General features: G+C 35.2%; 1 pseudogene; it reads left to right on the top strand.

Moving 5' to 3' along the window:
• The first annotated feature begins 9065 nt into the window (after positions 1-9065).
• On the top strand, positions 9066-25636 carry LOC113199321 (GTP-binding nuclear protein Ran-like; annotated as a pseudogene).
• Positions 25637-27014: the final 1378 nt, after the last annotated feature.

Below are 27014 nucleotides of genomic sequence, written 5' to 3'. Positions count from 1 at the left end.
GAGAGAGGCCAGAGTACAAGCATTAAGACCATTTCAGTCAAGGCAAGAGATCCAGTGACCCTGAATCAGGAAAATGGCCATAAAAAATGTGGGAGAAATGCTATATTTACAAAATTTTGTATAGATTGAATTGACCTTATTTAAGGTTGGTAGGATTGGAGATGAAGAGCATGCTTCACTGGTTACCAAACTCTTGTTTTCTTTTGCTGAAATCTTCCCAGGTAATTGCAGCCTACATTATTAGTTCCTTATTTTGACTTCCTATGACATGACATACTTGTTTTCTCCCACCCATTTTGGCTATTTGGTTTGCACGGTTTCTCTTATAGGTAATATATTCTCATTATGTATAAGACAAAAATGTTTTTTATTTTTGGTTTACAGAAATATTTTTTCTCACCTTCTATAATAGTGTGTGTGTGTGTGTGTGTGTATGTGTGTGTGTGTATACACTTACCTTTCCTAATCCTTCCATATTGGTTTGATGGTGTGTATATTTCAGAAATTGGGATGTGAATGGGTATGCCACATGCCACATAGGCCTAGAGACTTTAAATGCCATTTGGAATCCAGCTTAGTATTTGGTACCTCTGCTCTTTCCTAGGGAAGCAGCATGTCCTAAGCAGAACAATTTATTATTCTTGATTGGGAGTATAAGAAAATATGACCCATTTCTTGGACCAACCCATCAATTTCAATTTTGTAACACATCAAAAAAGTTAATGGTTTTGTGCAAAGAATGAAGATTTTGAGTTTGTTTTATTATTGCCAAATCTGACTAATTGAGGAACTACATGTTTCTTTGGAGCACAAAGTTGTATTTCTATAAATAGACCTCTTTTTTTTTGTGGTATGTCTTAAAGTAGAAATTTCAGAAACAAAGTACACTAACATGACTTAGTTTGAAGGGTAGAGGATTTTAAAAATTATACCCTTTTTGTAATCCAAACCAAGGATCTTGTACTTTTTCCAGAAGGCTGGTTTTGAATGACTATCTATTTGCATAATGGCTTTTCCTGTGTTTCCTTTGTATTCCCTGCTAATTACTTTAACACACCTTCCTTGAATTTTGTGTCATTATGGTGCACTTGTTACAATTGTGGACATAATTGGCCTCCCATTGGCAATTCTGAGAGAATTTTTTTGGGGGGATAAAACACTGTTAAATGTGAAGAATTTGAAATGATGACAGATGATCAACATTGAAGATCACTCCCATTAGAAAAAAAATCTTCCCCTTCCTTTGTTATTCGATATGGTGGTAAGAGATAAAATTTAGATAAGATTGAATAACACATTTTCAATGAAAAAAATCTCTGTGGGAAAAAACTTCTTCATGTCTTAAATTAGGCTCTGCTGCTATGATGTAGCAGATCCCCAAGATTTAACTTGGGTCTCTGTTATGGTTAGATGTGGTCCTCCCCAAAACTCAGATATAAGATAATTCAAAAAGGTTGAGATGTGAAATGATTGGGTTATGAGACCCTAAATCTGATCAGTGCATTAATCCCATGATAAAGTTAACTGAGTGTTAACTATACCTTGGTGGAGTGTGAGTGGAGGAGGTGGATCCTTTGGGGCATGTCTTTGGGGTATACATTTTGTCCTTGAGAAGTGGAGGGAGCTCTCTCTTTGCTTCCTGGAGCCATGCTCCCAGCTCCTTTCTTCCGGTGTACTCTTCTGTCCTGATGTTCTGCCTCACCTTGAGCCTCAAGGAATGGAGCCAACTATGGACGGAGGCTTCTGAAACTATGAGTTGCTAAATAAACTTTTCCTCCTTTAAAATTGTTCTCTTCAAGTCTTGTAGTTACAGCAGCAAAAATGCTGAATTTAAAAAAAAAAACAGTCCTCAAAGAAGTAATTTTGGTTTCAATAATAAGAGTCAGAATAATCATTCCTTACGTACTTCCTAAAGTGAGAGTATCATTTCAATGGCAGCTATTGTAACTATTGTTAAGAGCTGACATTTCTGAATAAAGGTCCTACGGATTTATGTACATTGATGCACACATTGATGTACATTGATGTTACAAATAGGCATTAATATTCCCATCATGCAGGTAAAGAAACTGAGGTTGAGCCAAATTTGGCAACTCTCATGTTGTCATTGTAACCAGGCTTTGGACTTATGAATATTGATGCTCTTTTGCAGAATTATTTCTGATAGATACTATGAGGCATGTGCAAGGCTAAACTCTAATTTCGGAGAAAAATGATTAATTTGTAGTCTCCCATTATTACATCCCCCAATTTTTAATCCTAATTCCTAATTAATTTTTCATAGCTGAGTCATTAAAGATAGCAGTTTATTATGAACACAATTTCATGGTGACAGATGTTGGCAACATTCAGACAGAAAATTATTACTTCATTGTATTTTCCAGATTCATTATGTGTGGACTTAATTATTAGTTATTACTTTTTTCCAAAAAATATTTTTCTTGTAATTGAGAACATTTTGTTCATAAGAAGTAAATCATTTTCATTACTTAATTTCCCGGGCATTTCTTCATTAAAAGAAGAAAGCCAATATGACCTAATAACTTTGACTCATGAAAGATTTAAAGATTCTATATTACAGGACCAAACATGGGGAACTTTATTTGTTATGGTTTGGCAGTGAGGTGGTCCCCCAAAGTTCACGTGTGAGATAATGCAAGAAGGCTCAGAGGAGAAATGATTGAATTGTAAGAATCTTAACCCAGTCAGTGAATTAATCCCCTGATATGGATTAATAGTGGAAATGGTAGGGTGGGGCAGAAGGAGGTGGGAATTGGGGCATGGCTTTGGCGTATATATTTGTATCTGAAGAATACTCTCTCTCTCTCTCTCTCTCTCTCTCTCTCTCTCTCTCTCTCCTTTATGATCACCATGTGAGCTACTTCTCTCTGCCACAGTTCTCTGCCATGATGTACTGCCTCACCTCAAGCCCTGAGAATGGAGCCAGCCTTCTATGGACTAAGACCTCTGAAACCATGAGCCCTCAAATAAACTTCCTGCACTACAGTTATTGTGGTTGGGTCTTTTAGTCATAGCAGCAACAAATCTGACTAAAACACCATCTTTCATGCCATACGACATAGTAACTATCCAGCTACTGAGATGCATACACAAACATACATACAAAAATAGAAACAATGCGAATTTACTTTGTATTTTATAGGCTTTTATTGTACAAATGAAATAATACAACTGGCATATATTTTGAATTACTTTTTTAAGTTTATGATATACAAATTTGTAGTTGAGTATTAAATTTTAAAATACATAAAATTAGAAATTTCACCACAATCATTGTCCAATTTATAATTAACACAGATTTGGTAATCCTGAGATGCCAATTTATCTTTTTTTTTTTAAAAAAAGAAAACATACTAAAATGTACATTAAGCTTCATCTTAAGCTCATTTCTTTTACTTATTTATATCATGATTTCATTTGAGTATGTAAGAAATTTTCCAGTTCAGAGGCTGTTATGTCTAAAGAAAATGGAACTTGAGTCTATGCAATAAGAAAGTGGAAAAAACAAAACAACAAAAAAAAAATTTCTTCTTTTTTGCATTGCTAAAATGTTACAACCCACCATTATGAAAAATTGCATATGCATAAACTATGTTTCAAGTTTTGTCCAAAAATATGTCCCCACTATGTAGTACTTTGACAATTGGAAAAAAAAACAACAACAACTAAAACCCAGATACCTCCTACATGGAGGCTTGACTATTTTGGATCATATTGCTCTCTTCTTTTATGAGTTTGTAAGTCCCTACAGATCCTAAATAATATAATTTACAAGTGTTTTAGAAGATGCATTCCAAGTGAAATGCTATTCCCCTGGAGTGGGAAGTTTGTTGTGTTTGCTGTATTATTGAATTCTCAAAGCTACCATTCTATAAAAATGCAAAGCAAATTTAAAGTTGGTGCCTATTTCTCCTTCAAATTACTTCGTCTATGTTATTCTCATTGAGCTGGTTTTTATGCAGAGTTAACATGAGAGGGAAAATGGAGTTAGAATAAAAAAATAAGTACAAAAAGAAAGGGAGGGATGGGGAGAAGAAGGGAAAGAAGGAGGGAGAAAAGACAAAGGAAGAAAGGAAATAGAAAGAAGCTGTGTAAATTCATAGATTCTTTTATTTTTACATCTTTGAAATTAGGATGATACTTACAATGAGTGGGTCTTACAGTCCCTGTTTGCCAGAGAGTAGTCACTGAGCATGCACAGAGCGTATTCTTTTGCTTGATGACAGGGAAAGTCAGGTTTAGTGTAACAGTCAGCAAAACCTTCAATAACCATTTGAGGAGGGAGATTAACCCTTCCTTTTATTTTAGGATCAAGAGAATGGGAACATCAAAACTTGCAGAAAGGTGTAAGTGGTTTGAAAAATTTTCCAGAAATAGTAGTGAAGTATTTTCACACAATGTCACATGATCAATACTTTGGATGGCACAAAGGACAATACTGTATGGGAATATCAAAAAATATTATTTGAGGATATCAAAAAATATTATTTGCAACATATTCAGAAGAATCACCATCTAAAGATAAATTTAGGAATGTACTAATCAATTTATTTTGCCTGTATTTTCCTTCTTATGTATGTAAGGTGGACGATTTATGATAAGACTTGTATAAAAAAGAAATTGCTCTAAGTATAAAATAAAAATCCTATGTTATAAGGTAGTATTGTGCCATCGTTTAATTGACAGTTTTAGTGTTCTCAATTGTAAACATAAATTCATGTTGCATCTTATTTAAAAATAATAAACTTGAATTTTATTTTAAAAGAAGCAAAGATAAATCTAAAGGAACATTAAATTTCAAACAAATGCTATCCATCAGTTGAGATTCTAGTATGTAAAAAGAAACAAAAGGCAGACATGAGATTATTAAAAACTATTTTGGTACCACTAATATTTCAAAATAAAATTCTATCTTTGATACAGATATTTAAGACTTTTTAAAAATGTGTTGGGATTAATATCATAAACTTCTTGGTCCAATGAAAAGAGCACTGAACTATCAGTTTCACATTCTGAATTCCAATCTCTGAGCTCAAATGAGTCCAAAGCTTTGTCCTTTATATTGACAAGGTTTTTATTTCTACCAACAATGCTCATGGTTTTTACACATTTTCTGCTTCTCTGATTCTGCCTTTCTAACTAGCCTCTCATCTGTGCTGAGGTTACTAACCTATGGCTCACACCTTGAGTACCAAGGCCCTTAGGAACGGTTTGTACTGAGAGACATTTTATCATGGTCCTCATCTGATGGATTAGATTCCCATGTTTATTATTTTGTATTCCTAAAAATTGTGAAGATCTGCACCCTGGTATTCCAAGTTGGCCATAAAGTCTTTAACCTTTCTCAAAGTACATCAGGGAAATCAAATTATACCTGCTCAGGTGTATTCACTTGATGCCTGTCTAGTCAAATCTAGATAATTGTAAATATGTGGAATTGGTTTTTCTATGTATCTTGAAAATTTTCTCAGTGATGACTATTTTGGATGAAATGTTTGTGTTTTCTCAAAATTTATGTATTGAGGTCCAAACTTTCATTGTGACTGCATTTAGATACAGGACTTCATCGCAGCAATTAAAGTTAAATTAGGGCATAAATGTAGGGTCTTGGTCCTATAGAGTTAATTCCTAAGTCTTATTCAAAACACAACAGCCCTATAGGAAGTGAACATTTTTATTTGTATAGAAGAATGTTGTTATGGTTTGGATGTGAGGTATCCCCAAAAGTTTACATGTGAGACAATGCAAGAAGGTTCAGGGGAGAAACATTTGGGTTATAAGAGTTGTAACTCAATCAGTGAATTAATCCTCTGATAGTGATTAACTGAATGGTAACTGTAGTGGTAGGGTGTTGCTGAAGGAGGTGGGACTTGGAGGTGTGGCATTGGGTTATATGTTTGTATCTGAAGAGTGGAGACTCTCTCTCTCTGCTTCCTGATTACTTGTGAATTGCTTTCCTCTGCCACACTCTTCTACCATGATATCCTGCCTTACCTAGAGCCTTGAGGAATTGGAGCCGGCCTTATATGGACTACGATCTCTGAAACCATGAGCTCTCAAATAACTGTCCCTCTTTTACAGTTGTTCAAGTCGGGTCCTTTAGTCACAGCATTGAAAAAGCTGATTAAAAAATAAAATGTTTTCTATTCAGGCTTACTCCTACAGAAGACTAAACCATCCATATAAAAAAAGAGAGAAAGGAGGAGAATGGGCAGAAAATGTAAAATTTTAGAAGAGTTCAACAGAGAGACGTGTTAGTGATCTATTAATCCCACTCACATTTAATATGTATAAATATAACATCATTAAAAATTCAGTAAGAGGTTACATATGAAATGATTATATAGCTTATTATCTAAAATGGAATGCTTTTAATGAGATTTTTCTTTTATTTATAATTCCCATCCAACCACTCAGGATTACTTTTTATCATTTCCCCAAACATTGATTTTCATTTCTTTTATAGTGAGAGAGATAAAACTCATAATATTTATAATATTTCTCATTGTTTGATTCCATAATATACACAATGATTTTACATTATTTTTTACTGTCAAAGAGTTTTCTAATATGGCTGTACCAATTAATACCCCTCCAGCAATGTATGATAATTCTAGTTGCTCTACATACTCACCTATGTGTTAGGCATGTCAGGGATTTTTAAAATTTTTGTTTTGCTTTGCTATTCTACTCTGTGTATTGTAGTATCTGTGTATAGTAGTATATGATTGTAGATTTACTTTTTAAATTTGTAAGCTCTTGATGACTGAGACTTAAAATCTATTAATTCACTTATTTGTTATTTGGATCTCCTTAATTTGGTGAAATACATTTTCATTTTTATATTGTATGCTCTATTTTCATATTTGTTACATACATAATTACATATAAACATTCTTGATAAATCTGTGGGATTTATTTTGGGGGATAATTTCTCCCATTTTCTGTTTCCCCAGGACTATTCATATTTTCCCCTATGCTTCATTTTATTTATTGAAAAAAATTGTATTCCATTGCCTTTACTATTTAGATCTTAAAAACCTCTAAATTCTTATTGTGCACTATGTAAGAAAGGATCAAGAATCATTTTTAAAATTGAAATCCAAGTGATATCACACCTTTTATTGAAAGGACCATTTTTGCACTTATCTGAAGTTTTCCTTTGTTAAAATCTACATTTATATCACTGTAGCTCTGCTTTTGGACTCTCTATTCTATCTAATTGTGATATTTTTCCTACTCTTGTTTCATACCACATTTTAATTATTGTGGTTTTATAACAAAAGTCTTAATACCTTAATAGAAGAATGATTTTGAATGAGAAAAGGACACTAAAAAGAATTTAAATGATGTAATTATTCATACGTGCTTACTTATTGAGTAATAAATACTTTTATTTCTGGCTTTATAATTTTGTTCTAATTCCAAACAACAATCAATATATTTGCTTTTTTAAACAAAATATTAAATCTCTATTTCTTTCTGAACATTCAAAATGACAAACAGAATAGTTATTATGTTACATATTTTAGTTTCTTGGACATATTTGTCTAATATGTTGTCTATATTTTTATGTTCTATATTTTTTATATATTTATATGTCTATAATACTTTATTTAAAATTTTGTTTATAAGTTACCTGAAGTCTTCAAGATTGCTCTTTATTGGTAATAAATTTAAAATCTTCAATATTTTCAAATGCCTCTTCCCTGTGTCCTGATAACATTTTTACAAGAGAAAACATTCTCTTTTTGTATAAAGAGACTTAGTATGCTCAGATTACATAAATATATTTTTATGGATAATGTCTCTTTTTTTTGCCATATTGAGTCTGTCTTCATTCAGCAAATGCTTTAAGGAAAAATTTTCTCAAATGATGATTCTTTTTTGAAAGTTTTGCTAAATTTAGCTGCTTTAAAATCAGGTTTTTTAAAAATTTCATTATATTCTGTCAGTATCTAAGCAATGCACTATATTCTTCAGTTTTACCAGTAAGATCTCTGTCTTGTGCTCCATGGATACCTTTGAAATCCCTGCATCAAAGAATGGTGTCCAGAGATTACTTGAGAATGTACAAAATGCTGGGAACCACCCTCCGGTACTTTGAGGTTAGAGAAGAAGTCACTCTCTGGACAGGTTTGCTGGATCATTTTTACTCTTCTCTCTGTGGTATGCCACTCTTCTGCCTCTCCAGGATGCCTGTACTAGAGAATCAGAACCCTAATGATGAGTCTTGCCAACCAGGAGGATTAGCACACAGAAGCTAGCTCTGCCTGTCACATCTCATAGTTGGCAGTCACAGCACCAGAAGGATGCTGGGTAACTGTTCCAGAAATAAAGAATTTCTAAAGACATATTTTAACAAGTTTTAAGATTTAATGGTTTATGTCATATTCTTTTTATTTTCCAAATTAAAGTCTAAAAATGTAATACAATCAGGTTTAGGAGAAAATGTAACTAGATATGTGTGTTTATGACATCTGTTAAGTATTTAATTAAGTATTTTAACTTAATTCTTGTTTCACCTTTTCTCTCTCTGTGTCTCTGTTTCCCTGTTTCTCTCGCTCTCTTAGTAGGGGTGGTACAAAACACCCACAAAGGACTGGGGATGTGGTTCAAGTGGTAGTGCGCTTGCCTGGCATGCGTGGGCCGCTGGGTTCAATCCTCAGCACCACATAAAAATAAAATAAAGATGTTGTGTCCACCGAAAACTAAATAATAATTAAAAAAAAACACCCACAAACTTTTGGTGGCATCCTCCACTAGAAAGGAAGAGGAGGAGCCACTTGCCAGAGAGGGGAGTGAAAGATGAACTTCCCTTTTCACAGGTGAGATAGTTGGTGTGAAGGTGATATAGGCAGGCCATCAGACTTCCCCATACTGAGATCTCCATCACTTCTCAGAGAGTGATAAAGTGACAGTGACAGCTGACTCTCTCTTGGGCACTTCTTAGTCTAATTTTTCAGGCTTCCTTGGAGATACTTCCCTCCCTTTAACCCCTTCTTGGAACAGCTGGCAGTGGTCTGACTCTACTGAGAGTAGTCATGGATTTAGAGCCCAAGCAGGTAAATTGATAATGACTTGGTACAAATTAGAAGACACTATCTTGCCATCTGCAGGGAAATTTTCTTAACAATTATGTGAGTGCTGAGGAGAATGGGATTCTCAAGTAATATCTTGCTGCCATTTTCTACCTTTGCGATATGCCTGTTGATCCAAACAAGAGTTTGTTGACCTGGCCATTCTTTCTTAGGTCTGTATTAAAGGCCTTAACTCTCAGAATCACAGCATGTTCAAGACTCATCTTTACAATATCAGGCAGCGCATTTTCATGTTTTGTGGATTGAGATTACCCACATTAAAAATAGGGTTTAGATTTCTGTTTCTCATTATTTGGAAACTCCTGTGAGACCTAATGATCCAGGGCCCCCTCAGGCAGGGCATTGAGCTGTCCTGTCTGCATGTATGCAGGGTGGGGGCAGCACTGAGAAGGAGGAAGGCACTACTGAGAAGGGGAAGACAATTTGGGAGTTTTAGTCATAAAAAGAAAAAAGAAAACATACCCCACTGAATCAAATTAGTTTTAAAAAAATCAGAAGAAAGCAAACCAATTTAAAAATAGCAACATCAGGATCCATTTATTGAATAAAGTGTGCCTACAGCAGCAGCAGAAGGGGGCACTCTTGAACCAAGGAATTACCAAAGCTACATACCTGCCACCCCCACCCCAGGGATATCGAATTTAGGAATCATGAAAACATCACCAGGAACATTCACACAAAGGAACCTGAAAGTGCAATAACTGGAGCGATTTTAAAAAGAGAAGAACCATCAAACAGAGAATGACTATAACTATAGGATACTAAAATGAATCTCATTTAATTCAATAAATTCATTGCAAATAGAAAAGAATGCCATGTATCTGAAATTCCAAACCTCAGAATAGAAATGGACAACTAGGAAGAACTGAAAGGTGAGCCAACCAAATTCTTCCTACTCTTCTTCCTACTAATTGAAAAACAAAGCTGAAAAAAAAATCTCAATAAGAATAGCTCAATTGCAAAGACTCCAAGGTAGAGTAGATATGTTCTTAGTAAGAATCAAGGAACTGGAAATACAATCAAGAGAAGTAAATAACAATTGGCAGACATTTCATGATGCAGAACACAGAGGAAGATGACTTCAAATAAGTGATGGATTCAGTGACTAGGAAGAATAAAACAATGACATAGAACTAATATTTAAAACTAAAACTAGCAAATGTTCTGAAAAAAAAATGACCCAAGTGCTTATAAGAACTCATTCTATACTTAGATTAATTGATCCAGAATGGCCAATTTTAAAAACAAGAAAAGTTATGTTATTAGATCTAAATATTTAAAAAACAAACAAACAAAAAACAACCTTGGTGACATCTAGGAAAGAAGGCCAATTGCTGAGAAAAGGAAGAAAATCAGCATGATAGCCATTGACTCATATAAACACCACTGGAGAAAGATATTCAAGAAACTCAAGGACGAATAATGAAAGTCAAGAATTTCATACCCAGTTAATTTCTTTACATGTCAAAGCAATAGAAAACAAATGAAACTTAAGAACTCCGGGTAACATTTTATTCAGATAAGTCTTGTGAGGATTATACTAAAAATCAGGCTCTACCCAAGCTTTATTGAGATGATTAAAAAAAAAAAAACTTTGTTAAAAAATGGTAGGGAGAATTGTATATATTTAAATCTAAGACTAGAAGAAAGTGGAAATGGGCTGAAAAAGAATATATACTTGTAGCTGGGTGTGGTGGTGCACGCCTGTAATCCCAGTGGGTGGAGAAGCTGAGGCAGGAGGATCTGGAGTTAAAAGCCAGCCTCAGAAACTTAGCAAGACTCTAATAAGCAACTCAGTGAGACCCTGTCTCGGAATCAAATATAAAAAAGGGCTGGGGATGTGGCTCATTGGTTGAGTGCCTTGAGTTCAATCCTTGTTACTAAATACACACACACACACACACACACACATATATACACACACACATGCACACACACATATAAAGTAATATTATCTGAAAATATTAATAACCAACTTAAAATGGAAACTTTGGGCTTATACAGGGAAATAGGAAATTAGAACAAACTTACTGCTTAGGTAAGAGGTGAGAGTCAAATGGTATTTAAGTCTGACAAAATGCATAGAAACTTACAAAAGAATAAAAGGGGACTACAGGCAGTTACATAAATTAATTAGCATTAAGGTAAAACATACTGTAGTTGGTAAAGATCAAAACCAATAAAACAAAGATCAAAAAGCTTGGGCAAAATAATTTTGCAATCAATTCATATGGATTAACTGAATGGAATACCATTTTTTTCCTTCTTAAAATGGGAAACTATAGCATAATGCATTTTAACCCCATTCTTTCCCTTTTGCTTTACACCTTAAACTAATGTGACTGCTGACTGAACACATACTAAGAACAATTTTAAGAGAGGGCCTTGGCAATTTCACTGCTCCCCTGCACAGAATATTGCTCAAAGCAGGTTGAGAAGGTAGAAGACCATGTTAGTCTCACATTTTGACCCTAGGGTAACTTTCGCAGTTTTATAAATAGTGTCTCCCCACACCTTCAACTAGCATACTTAATAAGGAAAGGCTGAATCCTTTCCTCAGACTGGGAACAAAGTCTGGTATACATGCTTTCCACATTCATTCAACATAGTGCTAGAAACTCCAGACAGTTCAATAGGACAACAAAAAGAAAATAAAACATGTAAGTTGAAAAAAGGTAAATTAGAATTGTCCTTATACGTAGAAGAAATTGTTATTTACATAAAAAGTGCCAGGGTGAACCTGTATGTCAATTCTCTTGGACATTTATTCATTTCAGAGAAAGTCATGTTTAAACATAAACCTGTGTATGGTTGTTCACAGGTTTATGAGCAGTTGTATTTTTAATAGCAGAAACTTGGAAACAAAGGTGATCTGCAGTGGGTGAATGGCTAAACAAGGAATCTATCAAACAAAAAACCCTCCTAGGACTAAACAATGACTTCTAGAAGAATACAGAATATAATGAAAAAAGTCCAAAAATCAGTGTAGTATTCCTTTGAATACGTGTAAACCAAAATCAAAGATACAATTCCATTACCACCATTCAAAATATGAAACATTTTGGTGCACTGGGCTTGGGCCCTGAAAATTACCAAGAGTTCAAAAGAAACATACCAAAATAAGGGGATATCATGTTCATGGGTTGAAAGAAACAGAAGAGTAAAGATGTCAGCTCCCCATCAATTGATAGACAGACATATTCGATGGAATACCTATCAAAATCTCAGTAAGAGTTTTACAGATATAAACAATAATATTATAGAAGTGATATGAAAATATAAGCAAACAAGGATAACTAAAATAAATTGAACAAGAAGAGTTAAATAGAAGGAATCATTACCTGGTTTCAAAATTTATTGTATAGGTATAGTAATCAAAACTGTGTGATCTTGGCAGAGGACTAGATGTATAAAATAATGAATCAGAATGTAGAGTCCCCAAATAAATCCAAACAGATATGGCCAAATGATTTTTGACAAAGATCCAAAACAATTTAACAAAGAAAGCATGATGTTTTAATAAATGGCATAGAAACAACTGCATTCCTGTAAGCAAATGAGGAACCTTGAGCTGGGTTTATATTTAATGTGAAATATAAGGCCACATAGTTTTTTTTTAAAAAAAAATACCAAAAACCTTTGGGTTCTAGGAATTGATAGAGAGTTCTTAGACATCATATCAAAAGAATGATGCATAACAGGAAAAAATTAATTAATTAAACTTCATCAAAACTAAAAGCTTTTTTCTAAAAGATCTTAAATATGAAACAAAAGTTATAGTCTGGAAAAATATTGGCAAATCACATATCTTATAAAGAACTCATGTGTAGAATATATAGAACAATCAAAACTCAATAATAAAAATACAAAACCAAAATAACAAGAACAAAAAAACCCAAATAGTCCAGTTTAATAAATGGATAAATCAAATAAAGAGATGTTTCAGAAAGAAGCTGTGTAAATAACAGATACACTCATGAGAAGATATTCAACATCAGTAGCCATTAGAGATTTAGAGAAATGCAGATTAATACCATAATGAGATATCACAACACATCTATTAAAACAGCTAATAATATAGTCATAGTGCCAAATTGTGGTGAGGATGTAAAGAAATAGGATCTCTCATACATTGCTGGTGGGTATGGGAAATGGTGCAGCTGTTCTGGAAATCATTTGACAATTTCAGCTATTGCACTCCAGGACATTATTAATGCCAGAGAAACAAATATATAAACCTGCATATAATTGTTCACAGCAGTTGAATTTATAATGTTCCAAACCTGAAAACCACCAAGGTTCCTAGGTAGGTGAATGGTTAAACAAATTGTAATACATTAGAAGCCATGGGATACTATTCAAGAACAAAACTGAATGGAGTACTGATATGTACAATAACTTGAATAGATCTCAGGGACATCCTATTGAATAATAAAAGCCCATTTCTACTAGAGATTCTATAGCATTCTTGATATGACAAAAGCAAGAATATGGAAACCAAGTTAGTGGTTGACAGAGGTTAGGAAAATGTGGGATGCCACTCTAAAGGATATTTGTGGTAATGGACTAGCGTTATATTTTGAGGTGGTGCTTTTACCAACCTATACCAGTGATCAAGTGACATTAAACTACACACATGATCCCAATGCCACTTGCTGATTTTGTTATTATCCTTCAATTACATTGGATATAGCCATTGGAGAAGTGGAGTGGCCTTCTCTGTGTCAACTTTATAATTTCCATTGTATCTATAATTGTTCCAAAACTTAAAAAAGCTTTAAAATCATTTTCTCCTTAGATGACTGTCTTATCTATTGTAGAAAAAATAAAATTAAGCATATGATAAAGTAAGAAATAATTGCAAATGATAATCATGAAGTGGCAGTTTATGTATCTTAAATAATAACCCTGTGCACATTGAATTATGTCACTAAATTTCACCTTTCATGGCAACCATTTTGGCTTAACTAGGTACAACTATTTTAAGACCTTACTTCTTACTAGTCAACAGAAATGTGTCACATTTTAGACATTACCAGAGCTATAGTGGATAATCATAAGTGCAATTTATCCTTAATCACCCTATGACATATCTCATCTTTGTGGCCCAATTACTGTTAATTAGATTTTGATCTTTCACCTCGTACCTGTTCCAGTATTTCCAATGTATATTTAGAATTATCTGGCTTCTCTGTTTCTTCTTTCCCTAGTCTTTTTTTTTTCTCTGTACATTTCATTTAGGATAGTTTCTAATCCTGTCTTCAAGTTGACTAATCTTTTCCTGAGAAATGTCCAATCTGCTATTAATTCTATCCAATACAATTTTCATTTCAGAATATTTTTTGTCTCTAGAAATTCATTTTAGGCCTTTAAAATATCTTCCAAATCTCTAATTAACCAATGCTCATGTTTCTCCACCTTCCTGAATATTTGGGTTAAATTTATATAATATTTTAATGTTCCTATCTATTAATTCTACTATCAGGTCATATCTAGGTCTATTTGTCTGTTTTGAGTGATTGTGTATTCTCCCCAATATTGGTCATATTTTTTCTGCTTTTCTGCATGTCTGGTTATTTCAGCTTCATGGCAGACATTGCATGTGTGGTGCTTATATTTTTACATTCCTATAAACATTCTTTTTTTGCAGGGGGTGGGAAAGGGGTTTCCTGGGGATTGAACTCAGGGGCATTCGACCACTGAGCCACATCCCCAGCTCTATTTTGTATTTTATTAGAGACAGAATCTCACTGAGTTACTTAGTACCTCACTTTTGCTGAGGCTGGCTTTAAACTCATGATCCTCCTGCCTCAGCCTCTGGAGCACTGGAATTATAGGTGTCCGCCACCATGCCTGGCTTCTATCAACATTCTTGAGATTCACTCTTGGATGCAGACAAGAGACTTGGAAATAGTTTAATTATTTTGAGAGTGAGTTTAACCACCATGGTGGCACCAGAGTAGCTTGTAGCCTCAGGTTGCTTTTGCTCTCTACTTAGCATAACCCTTCTGAGTGTCCTACCCACTGCCCTCTGTCTTCTCTGGCTAGTGAGATTGTGAGCTGTTCCTATTACTTGGTGAACTAAAGGAATTTTCCACCTTCTTCCTTTCTGGTACTTCTCTCCTTAGCTTTATGTGGTGTCCCCACACAAATGTGCTGATCGCATTTAGCTGGAGACTAGTGGGGACTTTTTGAAAGTTCTCCCTCTTTATAATTCCTCTCAGTTACTGTTTACCTGTTTTGGCCTTACTGGATTCCCAGCCCCATCTCTTCAATCGGGGAAGGCTGAAGGACCCTTCCCAAGTTGCTCCTTCCCTACCCTGGCCATGACTTTCTTCAGTCAATGAGATAGAACATCATATTCCCCCTCTTTAAAGATGTTTACCCTTGATTGTCTGGTGTTTAATACCCTAAAGCTGTTGGTTCTTATATTAAGTCTGTTCAGTTGTTTTGAATGTGAGGATAAATTCAGTTTCTCGTGCTTTTGATTCTATGAAATCATTTCTATCCCTGTCTTCACATTCAGCCTCCATTTTCTTAAAAAAGGAGCACAGTTTCAAAGCAAACCACTATGTGATGTCATTGTTATGAGTGTCTCTGTGGCCTCACATGGAAAAAAATACCAGTCTGAAGTCCAAATGGGCCTTCACTGGTATCCTGAATCCAAATATTGCCTCATGAAGAACTGAAACTCATAAAATCTGATCCACAAGTCAGATTCTGTAAGAACCTTGTTAGAGTCTGATGTCTCTGGGGATTAGATTTAATCAGTAACTGTAGCAATTATCATTGATGGAAAACAGACCACCCCAAAATTTAATGGCATCAACAATGATTTTAGGCTCTGTGGATGAGTAACTCAATTAGGACTCAGTAGGGTCATCTTGAGCCTTGGTAGGAAGCTTCAGTGGCTGAGGGTGACTGGACGGCTAGGGCTGGATGTCTTGTGAGACATCTTTATCCACAACTCTAGCAGTTTATGCTTGTTGTCATGTGAAGCACCTGTACGTGACCTTTCCATATTTGCTAGGCTTCCTCGTAATGTGTGCTTCTTATCTGTGATTATGACCTCTAAAAACAATGCTGAGCCGGGCACAGTGGCACATGCCTGTAATCCCAGTAGCTCAGTAGGTTGAGGCAGGAGGACCACAAGTTCAAAGGCAGCCTCAGCAATTTAGTGAGGCTCTGAGTGACTTGGCGGCGAGGCCCTGAGTGACTTGGCGAGACCCTGTCTCTAAATAAACTGTAAAAAAGGACTGGGGATGTAGCTCGGTGGTTAAGTGCCCTGGTATCAAAGGAAGGAAAAAAAAAAACAATGCTGAGCACCAGGTTGGAAGATGCATTACGTGAAAAAACAACAAAAAAACAAAAAACAAAAAACTATAGACGTTAATTTTTGGTTCACAACAAAATTGATCAGAAAGTAGGGTTTCTGTACCCCTCCTGCACCCCTGCCAACCAAGATTTCCCCCAGAGTGGTAAATCTGTTATAGATGATGTTGATTAGCACAGTACGACTTCTTTCACCTAGAAATAGTCACTTAAGTTTTCTCCATATCTTTTCATGGCTTCATAGCTCATTTCATTTTAGCACTAAATAATATTTTACTGGATATACCACAGTTTATTTTTTTTTCTTTAGTTGCTCTGAATTTTGGCAGTTTTGAAAAGAAAAAAAAAAAGAGAGCTTTAAACTGAAAAAAATACAGAGAATCCAGTTTACCAGCCACATTTTAGGAATAAATTAATGGAGGCCAACACAAATTCTATGACTTTCCCAATATATTACTTCTATGTTATATGCTTAAAACTCAATCTGATATGTGGATAGACCAATTTACTCAACTGGGCTTTGTGGTTGATTAAAACATTTTGAAATTTTGAATAAAGCTGCTATAAATATTTCTGGTCAGGTTTTGGGGTGTCATACTTTTCAATCATATGGATTACATGGTAAAAGTCTGCTTAATTGTATAAGAAATTTCCAAAACATCTTCCAAAGTGCTACTTTGCATTTCCATCAACAAAGAACCAGAGTTCTCTTTGTACCACATCCTCACCAACATTCAATGTTGCCAGTATTTTGTCTTTTTGCTATTCTGAACCCTGGAAGTCACAGTTTTATATGTGTTGGAGCTATAAAAAGCCTGCCCAATAGGAAAAGGGGGGACCATAAACTCACCCTGGATGAAAAGTGGCAAGGACGCATTGTAGTAGAATATGTGGATGAGAGATATGATGCAGACATCCTTGGGAAATATGACCTACTGCATGTAAGAATGCTTAGAGAAAATAGGACTCAATTATAGAGACGACTAAGCATATTTGGAAGAATAGCTTGTAAATTGGTTAATATAGTCTAATTTACTTGACACATCATCCTTTCATACAGTGACTAACAATCACAGCTCAGTGAAACAGATCACTTGCCTATATCCAGACTCCAGCATCTGATTCCATTTAGGTTCTTAACACAAAAAGCAATGTCTTGTATGCAATTTGCCAGAACTTTACTGCAAGTTTTTGCATCAACGTTCATTAGGGATATTGGTCTGAGATATTCTTTCCTTTATGTGTCTCTGCTTGATTTTGGTATCAGGGTGTTACTAGATTCATAGTGCACCATTATCAAGTGGGGGTTCATTCCAGGGATTCGAGGTTGGTTGAACATATAGAAATCAATAAACATAATTCATCACATCAATAGACTTAAAGATAATAATTATATAATTATATCAATTGATGCAGAGAAAGCACTTGACAAAATACAGCAAGTTCAAAACACTAGAACACATTTTAGGTTCAAAACACTAGAAAAACTAGAGATAATAGGAACATACCTCAACATTGAAAAACTATCTATGCTAAGCCCAAGGCCAACATCATTCTAAATGGAGAAAATTTGGAAGCATTCCCTCTAAAAACTGGAAGAAGACAGGGATGCCCTCTTCCACCACTTCTATTCAACATAGTCCTTGACACTCTAGCCAGAGCAATTAGATAGATGAAAGAGATTAAAGGGGTAAAAGTAGGAAAAAAGAACTTAAAATATCATTCTTTGCTGACAACATGATTGTATACTTAGAGGATCAAAAAAAAAATCCACCAGAAAACTTCTAGAATTAATAAATGAATCCAGCAAAGCAGCAGGATATAAAATCAATACAGTTGTCTCATAATAGACAAATAGAAATCAGATGCATTTCTATTCATTAGTGATTAATCCTCTGAAAGAGGAACTAGGAAAACTACCCCATTCACAATAGCTTCAAAAAAGTACTTGGGAATCAACTTAACGAAAGAGGTGAAATACCTCTACAATGCAAACTACAGAACACTAAAGAAAGAAATTGAAGAAGACCTTAGAATATGGAAAGATTGCCTATGCTCTTAGATAGGCAAAATTAATATCATCAAAAAGGCCATACTACACAAAGCAGTATACAGATTCAAAGCAATTCCAATTAAAATCCCAATGTCATTCCTTATAGGAATATAAAAAGCAATCATGAAATTCATTTGGAAAAATAAGAGAACCAGAATAGCCAAAGCAATCCTTAGCAAGAAGAGTGAGGCAGGAGGCATCACAATACCAGACATTAAACTATACTACAAAACTATGATAACAAAAATGGCATGGCATTGGCACCAAAATAGGCATGTATACCAATGGTACAGAATAGAAGACACAGAGACAAACTCACATAAATAGAGTTATCTCATAATAGACAAAGGTGTCAAAAACATACATTGGAGAAAAGATAGCTTCTTTAACAAAAGGGACTAAAAAACTGGAAATCCATGTGAAACAAAGTGAAACTAAATCCCTATAATTCACCATGCACAAAAGTCAACTCAAAGTAGATCAAGGACCTAGGAATTAGACCAGAGACCTTGTACCTAGTAGAGTAAAAAGTAGGCCCAAATCTTTATCATGTCGGATTAGGCCCTTACTTCCTTAACAAGACTCCTAAAGCACGAGAAATAAAATCAAGAATTAATAATTGGGATGAACTCAAACTAAAAGCCTTCTTCTCATCAAAAGAAACAATCAATGGGGTTAAGAAAGAGCCTACATTTTGGGAACAAATTTTTGCCACATGCTCGTCAGAGAGAGCACTAATCTCCAGGATATATAAAGCACTAATCTCCAGGATACATAAAAGCACTAATCTCCAGGATATATAAAGAACTCAAAAAACTTAACATGAAAATCTAACAGCCAAATCAATAAATGGGCTAAGGAGCTGAACAGATACTTCTGAGAAGTTATACATTCAGTCAACAAATATTTAGAAAAAATGTTCAACATCTCTAGGAATTAAAGAAATGCAAATCAAAACTACTCTAAGGTTTCATCACACCAGTCAGAATGACAGTTATCAAGAATACAAGCAACAATAAGATGTGGGAGAAAAGGTACACTCACACATTGCTGCAGGGACTGCAAATTGGTGCAACCAATCTGGAAAGCAGTATGGAGATTCCTAAGAAAACTTGGAATGGAACCACCATTTGACCCAGCTATCCCACTCCTCAGTCTATACCTTAAAGACTTAAAAACTGCATACTACAGTAATGCAGCCACTTTCATGTTTATAGCAGCACAATTCACAATTGCTAAACTGTGGAAGCAACCTAAATGCCCTTCAATAGATGCATGGATAAAGAAACTGTGATATATATACATAATGGAATATTACTCAGAATTTAAAAAGAATAAAATTATGGCATTTCCAGGTAAATGGATGAAGTTGGTGAATATCATGCTAAGTAGAGTAAGCTAATTCCAAAAAGAAAAAAAAAACCCAAAGGCTGCATGTTATCTCTGATAAGTGGATGCTGATCCATAATGGAAAGGGAGCATGGGAAAAATGAAAACTTTGATTGGGCAAAGAGGAGGGAGAGGTGGATTGGGGGCATGGGAGCCGTAAAGATGGTGGAATGAGATGGACATCATTACCCTATGTATATGTATGACTGCACATATGGTGCAGTGCTACATTATATACAACCAGATAAATGAAAAGTTGTGCTGCAATTTTGTACAATGAATCAAAATGCATTGTGCTGTCATATATACCTAATTAAAATTCATTAATTAATTTAAAATGCAATATCTAGAGAGAGTCATAGAACTTATGTTTGACCTTCATTATTTTATTTTTAAAAAGTGGTTTGTGAACTAGATTCTCATTAATATTCCTTCCTGCTCTACTATTTTTAAAAAGTAGATAACATTACCCAGAGGCAATTTTTTTTTCTTTATGTAAAGATGAAAAACACCTAAAGGTTAGGGTCATTTAGAAGGTGATAGAAGATGTTGTCTGGCACTTTGACTAATTTTGAGGGAAACCCTAGGGAAATGAAACAAATACATCACCTTGCTAAGTGTTGTCCTCTGGCTCTAATTCCATGAAGACCTCCTTCTGCAGAAAGCACAGATCTGGTCAGATGAAGAGGAGGAATTTGTTTAAGCAATTCCAAAGATGAGCATTTTCTATATAGTTCTTTACCTCCTAGAAAACAGTATTAAAATTTCTGGGAATTCTTCTTATATCTGTAAGGGCAAAGTTTAAAAAGAAGGGAAATAAATAGGAAAAATCTTAATGACATCATTTTCCTGTGAGGCTCTCATTTCATACATTGCTTTACTTTTCTATCCTTTCCATGGACTTTTCAGGTCTAAATGTCAGGTATCAGAATTCAAAGTGAAACACTTTCCCTTACTTCTGTATGTTTTTGTTCCCCAGAGTCCTAAGCCTAAATTTCAGATTCTATTTTTATAGTCTTCACAGTGGAGAGTGATGTGGATCATATTGATTGTAGCCAGTCGAGAAATTTCTTTTACTAAAAGCTTTGCATTGCATGAAAGAGGACAGAGTCAGGCAAGGAGTATGACTCTGTATTCAGGAAAAGATATTTTCTACCGAGTGCACCTGCAGTTGTTACTCAAGAACTCCTGTTCTACCTGCATTCAGCAGTTCCTTGCAGCACCTGCAGACATATCCTGAGCAAGGCCTTCTGCTCTCATCTGGCTCCTTCTTGAAATTCACAGCCATTTCCCTAATGCTATAGGATAATTGCTTTTTTCTTTGTACAAAGTAAGGCATTGTTACCAAACTTTTACCTTCAGGCAAGTAATAGGCTTTCCATTTTCTTGTGGTCTCATTTCAAATATCAAAACTTCAGAGAAACCTTTTCTTCCCTTTATCCCACAGCCTTTATTCAGGTCTAAGACAGGTTCCTCTTTTCCAGGACTCTCATGAAATATTTTGAGCATCTTTAGAGCTTTTATGTTTCTATTCTTGTTGTTGTTTTTGTTGTTGTTGTTGTTGTTCTTCTTCTTCTTCTTCTTCTTCTTCTTATTATTATTATTATTATTATTATTATATTAATGTGTCTTATGCACAACTTTGGGAAACTTCAGGTAATCCCCATGTTGAATTTTCTACTTCAGTGCATTCCACTGTTAGATAATTGAAACATGACTGGCAAATGAATGAATACATAAAAATATCATTCTTTTCTTTTTCTAGTCTCCATTTCATAAATCATAAATAAAACAGAATATTAAAAAGTTAAGAAGCTTGTTTGTGACCTTGTGGTGCATGTGGAAGAGCTGGCAAATGAATTTAGGTCTACCTGAAATCCTATACACAAGGTACACTGTTTTAACTAACTTTAAACCTACCAAGTCTGGTTAGATTATGGCTAAGAACTAACAACAAATAGGTTGTTACAATGTAGCATATTAATCACAATCAAACAGGCTGAGAAATATTCCCTGGCTCAGCATGGAATCCATTGTGTACCTCTGTAATATAGAATATTGTTTTGTTTTACTAAATATCCTATGGGAAAATTATTGGGATCTATCTAATCTTTTTAAAATAGCACAATGAATTCTAAAAGGCAGATTTCAAAAGTATTTTAAGCTTTCATCACTAAAAACTTTCAGAGAGATAACATAATAACATTTTTTTTTAGGGCTGGGTGGCAGAGTGCTCGCCTAGCATGCATGGAACATTGGATTTGAACTTTTTTTTAATGGTCATATGTTGGGTAGACATTATTATTCAATTACTATTGCTAATACCATATTATTTTGTTTAATTCTTTCCTATTTAGTCATAAATCTTATATCTTTCTATTCCATTTTTCTTCTGCTAATAATTTATTAAGTTTTGATACTTAGATAAGTATCTAAGATTCTTCCAGATAAGAAGCAATTGCTTTATTATCAAGGTATTACAGTGGTTAATGCTTGTATTTGAGAATAAATAGCCCTTTATTTGAAACTTAAGTTGAACTTTTGAGAGGATTTTGCAAGGCTAAAGCATTATGAGATACTACAAAGGCACTGTTGTAAATTCATCTTTCTTTCAAATAGTACTATTGAGTGTTATTTTTATTTTCCTTTAAGATGCAAATTAGATTATGAGATTTCATGCTTAAAAAACTAATCTATGGAAAAAAGAGAGGTCAAGCTCTGATTGTACCCAAAGAAATACGGGTAGATCATTCCTGGATATCATTACTGCACATATAGATACTATTAGCACCCATGTCATAATTTTCAGAATAATTCAATTGGGGTAAGTTCTGTTATCAGTTTGTTTATTCAGGAGCCCCAGGAAGGTGAGGGAGCTTTAGTCATCATCTCCTCCGGAAGGGATTCCTGGCTCCAGCATTTCTTTGTGTTGAAATGGGGTTACCTTGCCATTGACTAGATTTCTTTAACAGCATCTTTCCTGACCTGGCCTCTGCTCACAGTATTGTTTCCATTTTGATTTGATTATCTCAGGGAAGAGCCTCTCCACCACATAGAGAACCAATGTCAGGGAGAGACTTACTGCTCTTTGCAAGTGTGGTTATTGGTGCCATTGGGTCTATTTAATGAAGCTCAATGTTGATATGCAGACAGAGTGCTCCAAGTAATGGCAGATGCAGAGAAATGATACCTCCTTCCAGCAACAGTCACTTCTGCTATACTCTGAATGATGATATCATGTTGAAACTTAATCCCCAATGTATCAGTATTAAGAGTCTTTGGGAAGTGATTAAGTAATGAGGGTCCTGTTGGATAGTATTAGCACCTTTATAGAAGGGCTTGAGGTTGAAGGGAGTATGTTCTTGAACATCTGCTTTTTTTGCCATGTGAGAGCATAGAATTCCTTTCCTTTGGAGGATGCAGAACAAGGCATCATCTTGGAAGCCGACACTCACTAGCTACGAGATGTCAATACTTCCAGTGCCATAACTTGGACTTCTTAGCCTCTAGAACCAGGATAAATAATTTTTATTGTTTATAAATTGATAGCTTTGTGGTATTTTGTTACAGCAAGCATTTACAAACTAAGACAACTTGTTTTCCTTTCCATTTCCAGTGTCGTTTTTACTTGTTCTACTTCTTCCCTAGTAGTTCTAAGCTGCTGTTTGCCTTTTAAAATATAAATTAGATCTTCCATTCCCTTGTTCCAATAAACTTGGCATCAAATACAGAAGTTTGACCTACACAATCAGGCTCTAGACCTGACCTCAAACCCTTCTAACTATCCCCTTGCCTTCTCTTTTCCAGACTCACCAGCTCCTCAGTGTCCTCTGAGTATACCAGGAAGGACTTTTTCTTCTTGATCTTCTCTCTGCCTTTTCCTTGAATCTGTACAGGTACTTTTCTATCTTTGAGATTTCTTAAGATTCCTGTCTTTTAGATTTCTGATCAGATGTCTCTTATTCTTTACATTCCTGATTTCTTATTCTGTTATTTTCTGCATAGAGCTTGGTGGTACCTGATTTTATCTTACAATTTTATTTGCTTTCTATTTCATTTCTCTCTCAATCACAATGTAAGTTTTAGGACAGGAGAAACTTTATTCTGTTTATTGTCATATTCCAGGAACCTGTAATAGGTGTAGAGGTACCTATTAACTATTTTTTTTGGATGACTGTATCAGCAAAAGAATGAATGGGAGAAAAAGAATTGCAACACATTAGGTTGATTTTAGTTAGAGAGGAGTTTTTGCTTGGTGTGACTTTTTCTTTAAGCAGCCTATTACACATGGCTACACATTGACCTACAGCAGTAGGAGGGAATCCATGTAGTCACTTCTTTTCTCAAGATATGTCCTTTCTGTCCACCTCTGTACTTCCAATTCAGGCTTCTATTGACTCCTGTAAGTAAATTTCTACTTTATCAAGAAGAGGAAATCTGAGTCTATACTTTTCATTCCTTCCTCTTTTAGATTAAAAAAAAGTACAATGCATACACATTCCTGATGTCTAAAATCACTGAAGGTAGTTTTCATTTCAGTAATTTTTCTGAGAAAAGAGATTCAAATGTTTAGAAATTGTTTCCAATATATCCTGAAATTTGGCTATGTAACTGTGGAAGCATAAGAATGGTGCTCTAAAGTTGTCCACATTCAAATCTATAAAAAAATATTACTTTGTATCACAAAAATGATTTTGTGAACGTTTTTAAGGATCTTGAAATAAAGGGAGTATCCTGAATTAGATGGTGTGTCCAGTGTTACCACAAAAGCCTTTGGAAGGCAGTTAGCAGAGAGATGTGACAATAGAAGCAGAGGTCAATGTGATGTGATGGAGGGATCATGGATCAAGCAATGCAGGCAGCTTTTATAATCTGAGAAACTGAAAGAAGTACTTAACACTAGAGCTTCCAGAGGGAATGCATTCCTGTCAACACGTAATTTTAGTCCAGCAGAACCCATTTCATAATTTTGAACTTCAGAACTATAATACAATAAATTTGAGTTGTGTTAAGCCATTTAGTTTTCAGTAATTTGTTACAGTAACATTAATATAGGAATTGCACTTCTTCTGCCACCTTTCAAACCTCAGTTGGACGGGCAAAGAGACAATTCTGGAAGGATCACCACGCAGGGGGAGCCATAGGTACAGTTCAAGCTACTTCTGGTGGGTGACAGCAGCACTGGGAAGACAATGTTCGTGAAAAGCCACCTGACCCACGAGTTTGAGAATTACCTAGCCACCATGGGCATGAAGGTCCACCCACTCGTGTTCCACACCAACAAAAAGCCATCAAGTTTGATGTCTGGGTCATGTCAGGCCAGGAGAAATTTGCCAGCCTGCGGGACGGCTACTACATCTAAGCCCAGTGTGCTGTTATAATGCTTGATGTGACATTAAGAGTTACTTACAAGAATGTGCCTAAGTGGCATTAAGGTCTGGTACAAGTGTGAGAAAACATCCCTATTATGTTGTGTGGCAACAAAGTGGACGTTAAGGACAGAAAAGTGAAGGCAAAATCTATTGTCTGCCACCAGAAAAAAAAAAATCTTGAGTACTATGATATCTCTGCCCAAAGTAACAACTTTGAAAAGCCTTTCCTCTGGCTTCCTAGAAAGCTCACTGGAGACCCTGACTTGGAGTTTGTTGTCATGCCTGCTCTTGCCCCACCAGATCGTGTCATGGATCTCGCTTTGGCAACTCAGACAACTGCTCTACCAGATGAGGATGATGACCTGTGAGAAAGTGAAGCTGGAGCCCTGCGTCTGAAGTCTAGTTTTATAAGGCAACTGTTCTGTGATGTTAGTGGTGCTGCATGTGTGCCACCTTACTACAATCTAGTGAAGCAGACCTGTGCTTCATTTGTGGAATGCTGAAGGAGATGAATGGGCTTTGGAGTGAATGTGGCAGTTAAAAAAAATACCTTCAGTTTTTGAACCTGCATATTTAGCTGTTTGGAATGCAGTTGTTTCTTTCTTGAGTTTAGAATATGACTGCAACAGTTATATCACCATATTCTGTGGTGACTCTTGTTTGTTACTGTCATTCCCATTCCTTTTTGTTTGCAATCAGAATAAAGTTGTATTTCAAATAAAAAAACCACATTAAGATAATCACATAAAATATTGTAAATAATGTCATAATATTAACAAAACAAACATTCTTCAACTGCTTCTTTCAGACAGAGAAGGAAAATAACTAAAGTGTGTATAATAGTGATCTGTCTACACATACATCAGCCTTCCTTGATTTGTGCTTTTGTTTTCTAACAGGCTAAGAGCACCACACCAATCCTTAGTCTAAAACATTATCCTTTAGACCAAGATTCTTCCAAGTCTTTATCCTTTGCAAATCTTTATATCCAGTACTTGATATGCCATATTTTCCATGTTCCTCTTCACCAACTTGGGTCTTGATCAGTCCAGGAGCTATATCTCATCAATTTGAACATCAGAAAACTATGTAAATATCCCTGTTACCATATTTCCTCTTTCAGCTATAGACACTCTTGAATATCAAAGTATAATTAAGTTGAACTGAACTTACCTTGTTTCTCCTGCCATTGAAATTCAGACTTCTGGTCCACCTCCAGTTTGTTCTGGTGGTGAACATCTCATCGACTTAACATAATAAAATAATCATGTCACTTTCTTGCATACCACTTTTGAATAATTCTGCATTTTCTAGGATCAACTTCAACATTCCTAATGTATCCTCAAAAGTTTGTGTGATCTAAGTCCAGCCTAGATACTTGACTTCATCTGGCTTCACTTTGGGGCTTTTTATGCTCCAACTACACTGACTCTCTTTCTTTTCCTCTTATATGCTATAGTTTGGATCTTGAAGGTTCCCCAAAGGCCTGTGAGTTAAAGACTTTGTCCTAACAGTGATGGTATTAGGAGCTGTTGAAACATTTAAAAGGTGGGGTCTACCAGAAAGCCTTTAGGTCATTGCGGGTGTACTTGTGAAGGGGACTATGGAATCTTGGCCTCCTTTGCTTTCTATCTTTTCACCTCCTCGCCAAGAGGTGAGCAGTTCTGTTTCACTGTGATATACTGTTTCATCCATTGCAATGGACCAATGAATTATGGGCCAGAATCTCCAAAACTGTGAGCCAAA

Source organism: Urocitellus parryii, chromosome 3 (genome assembly GCF_045843805.1).
Source record: "Urocitellus parryii isolate mUroPar1 chromosome 3, mUroPar1.hap1, whole genome shotgun sequence".
Taxonomy (NCBI): Eukaryota; Metazoa; Chordata; class Mammalia; order Rodentia; family Sciuridae; genus Urocitellus; species Urocitellus parryii.
Note: the sequence above shows the minus strand (reverse complement) of the source record. Positions and strands in the feature narration are given on the sequence as shown.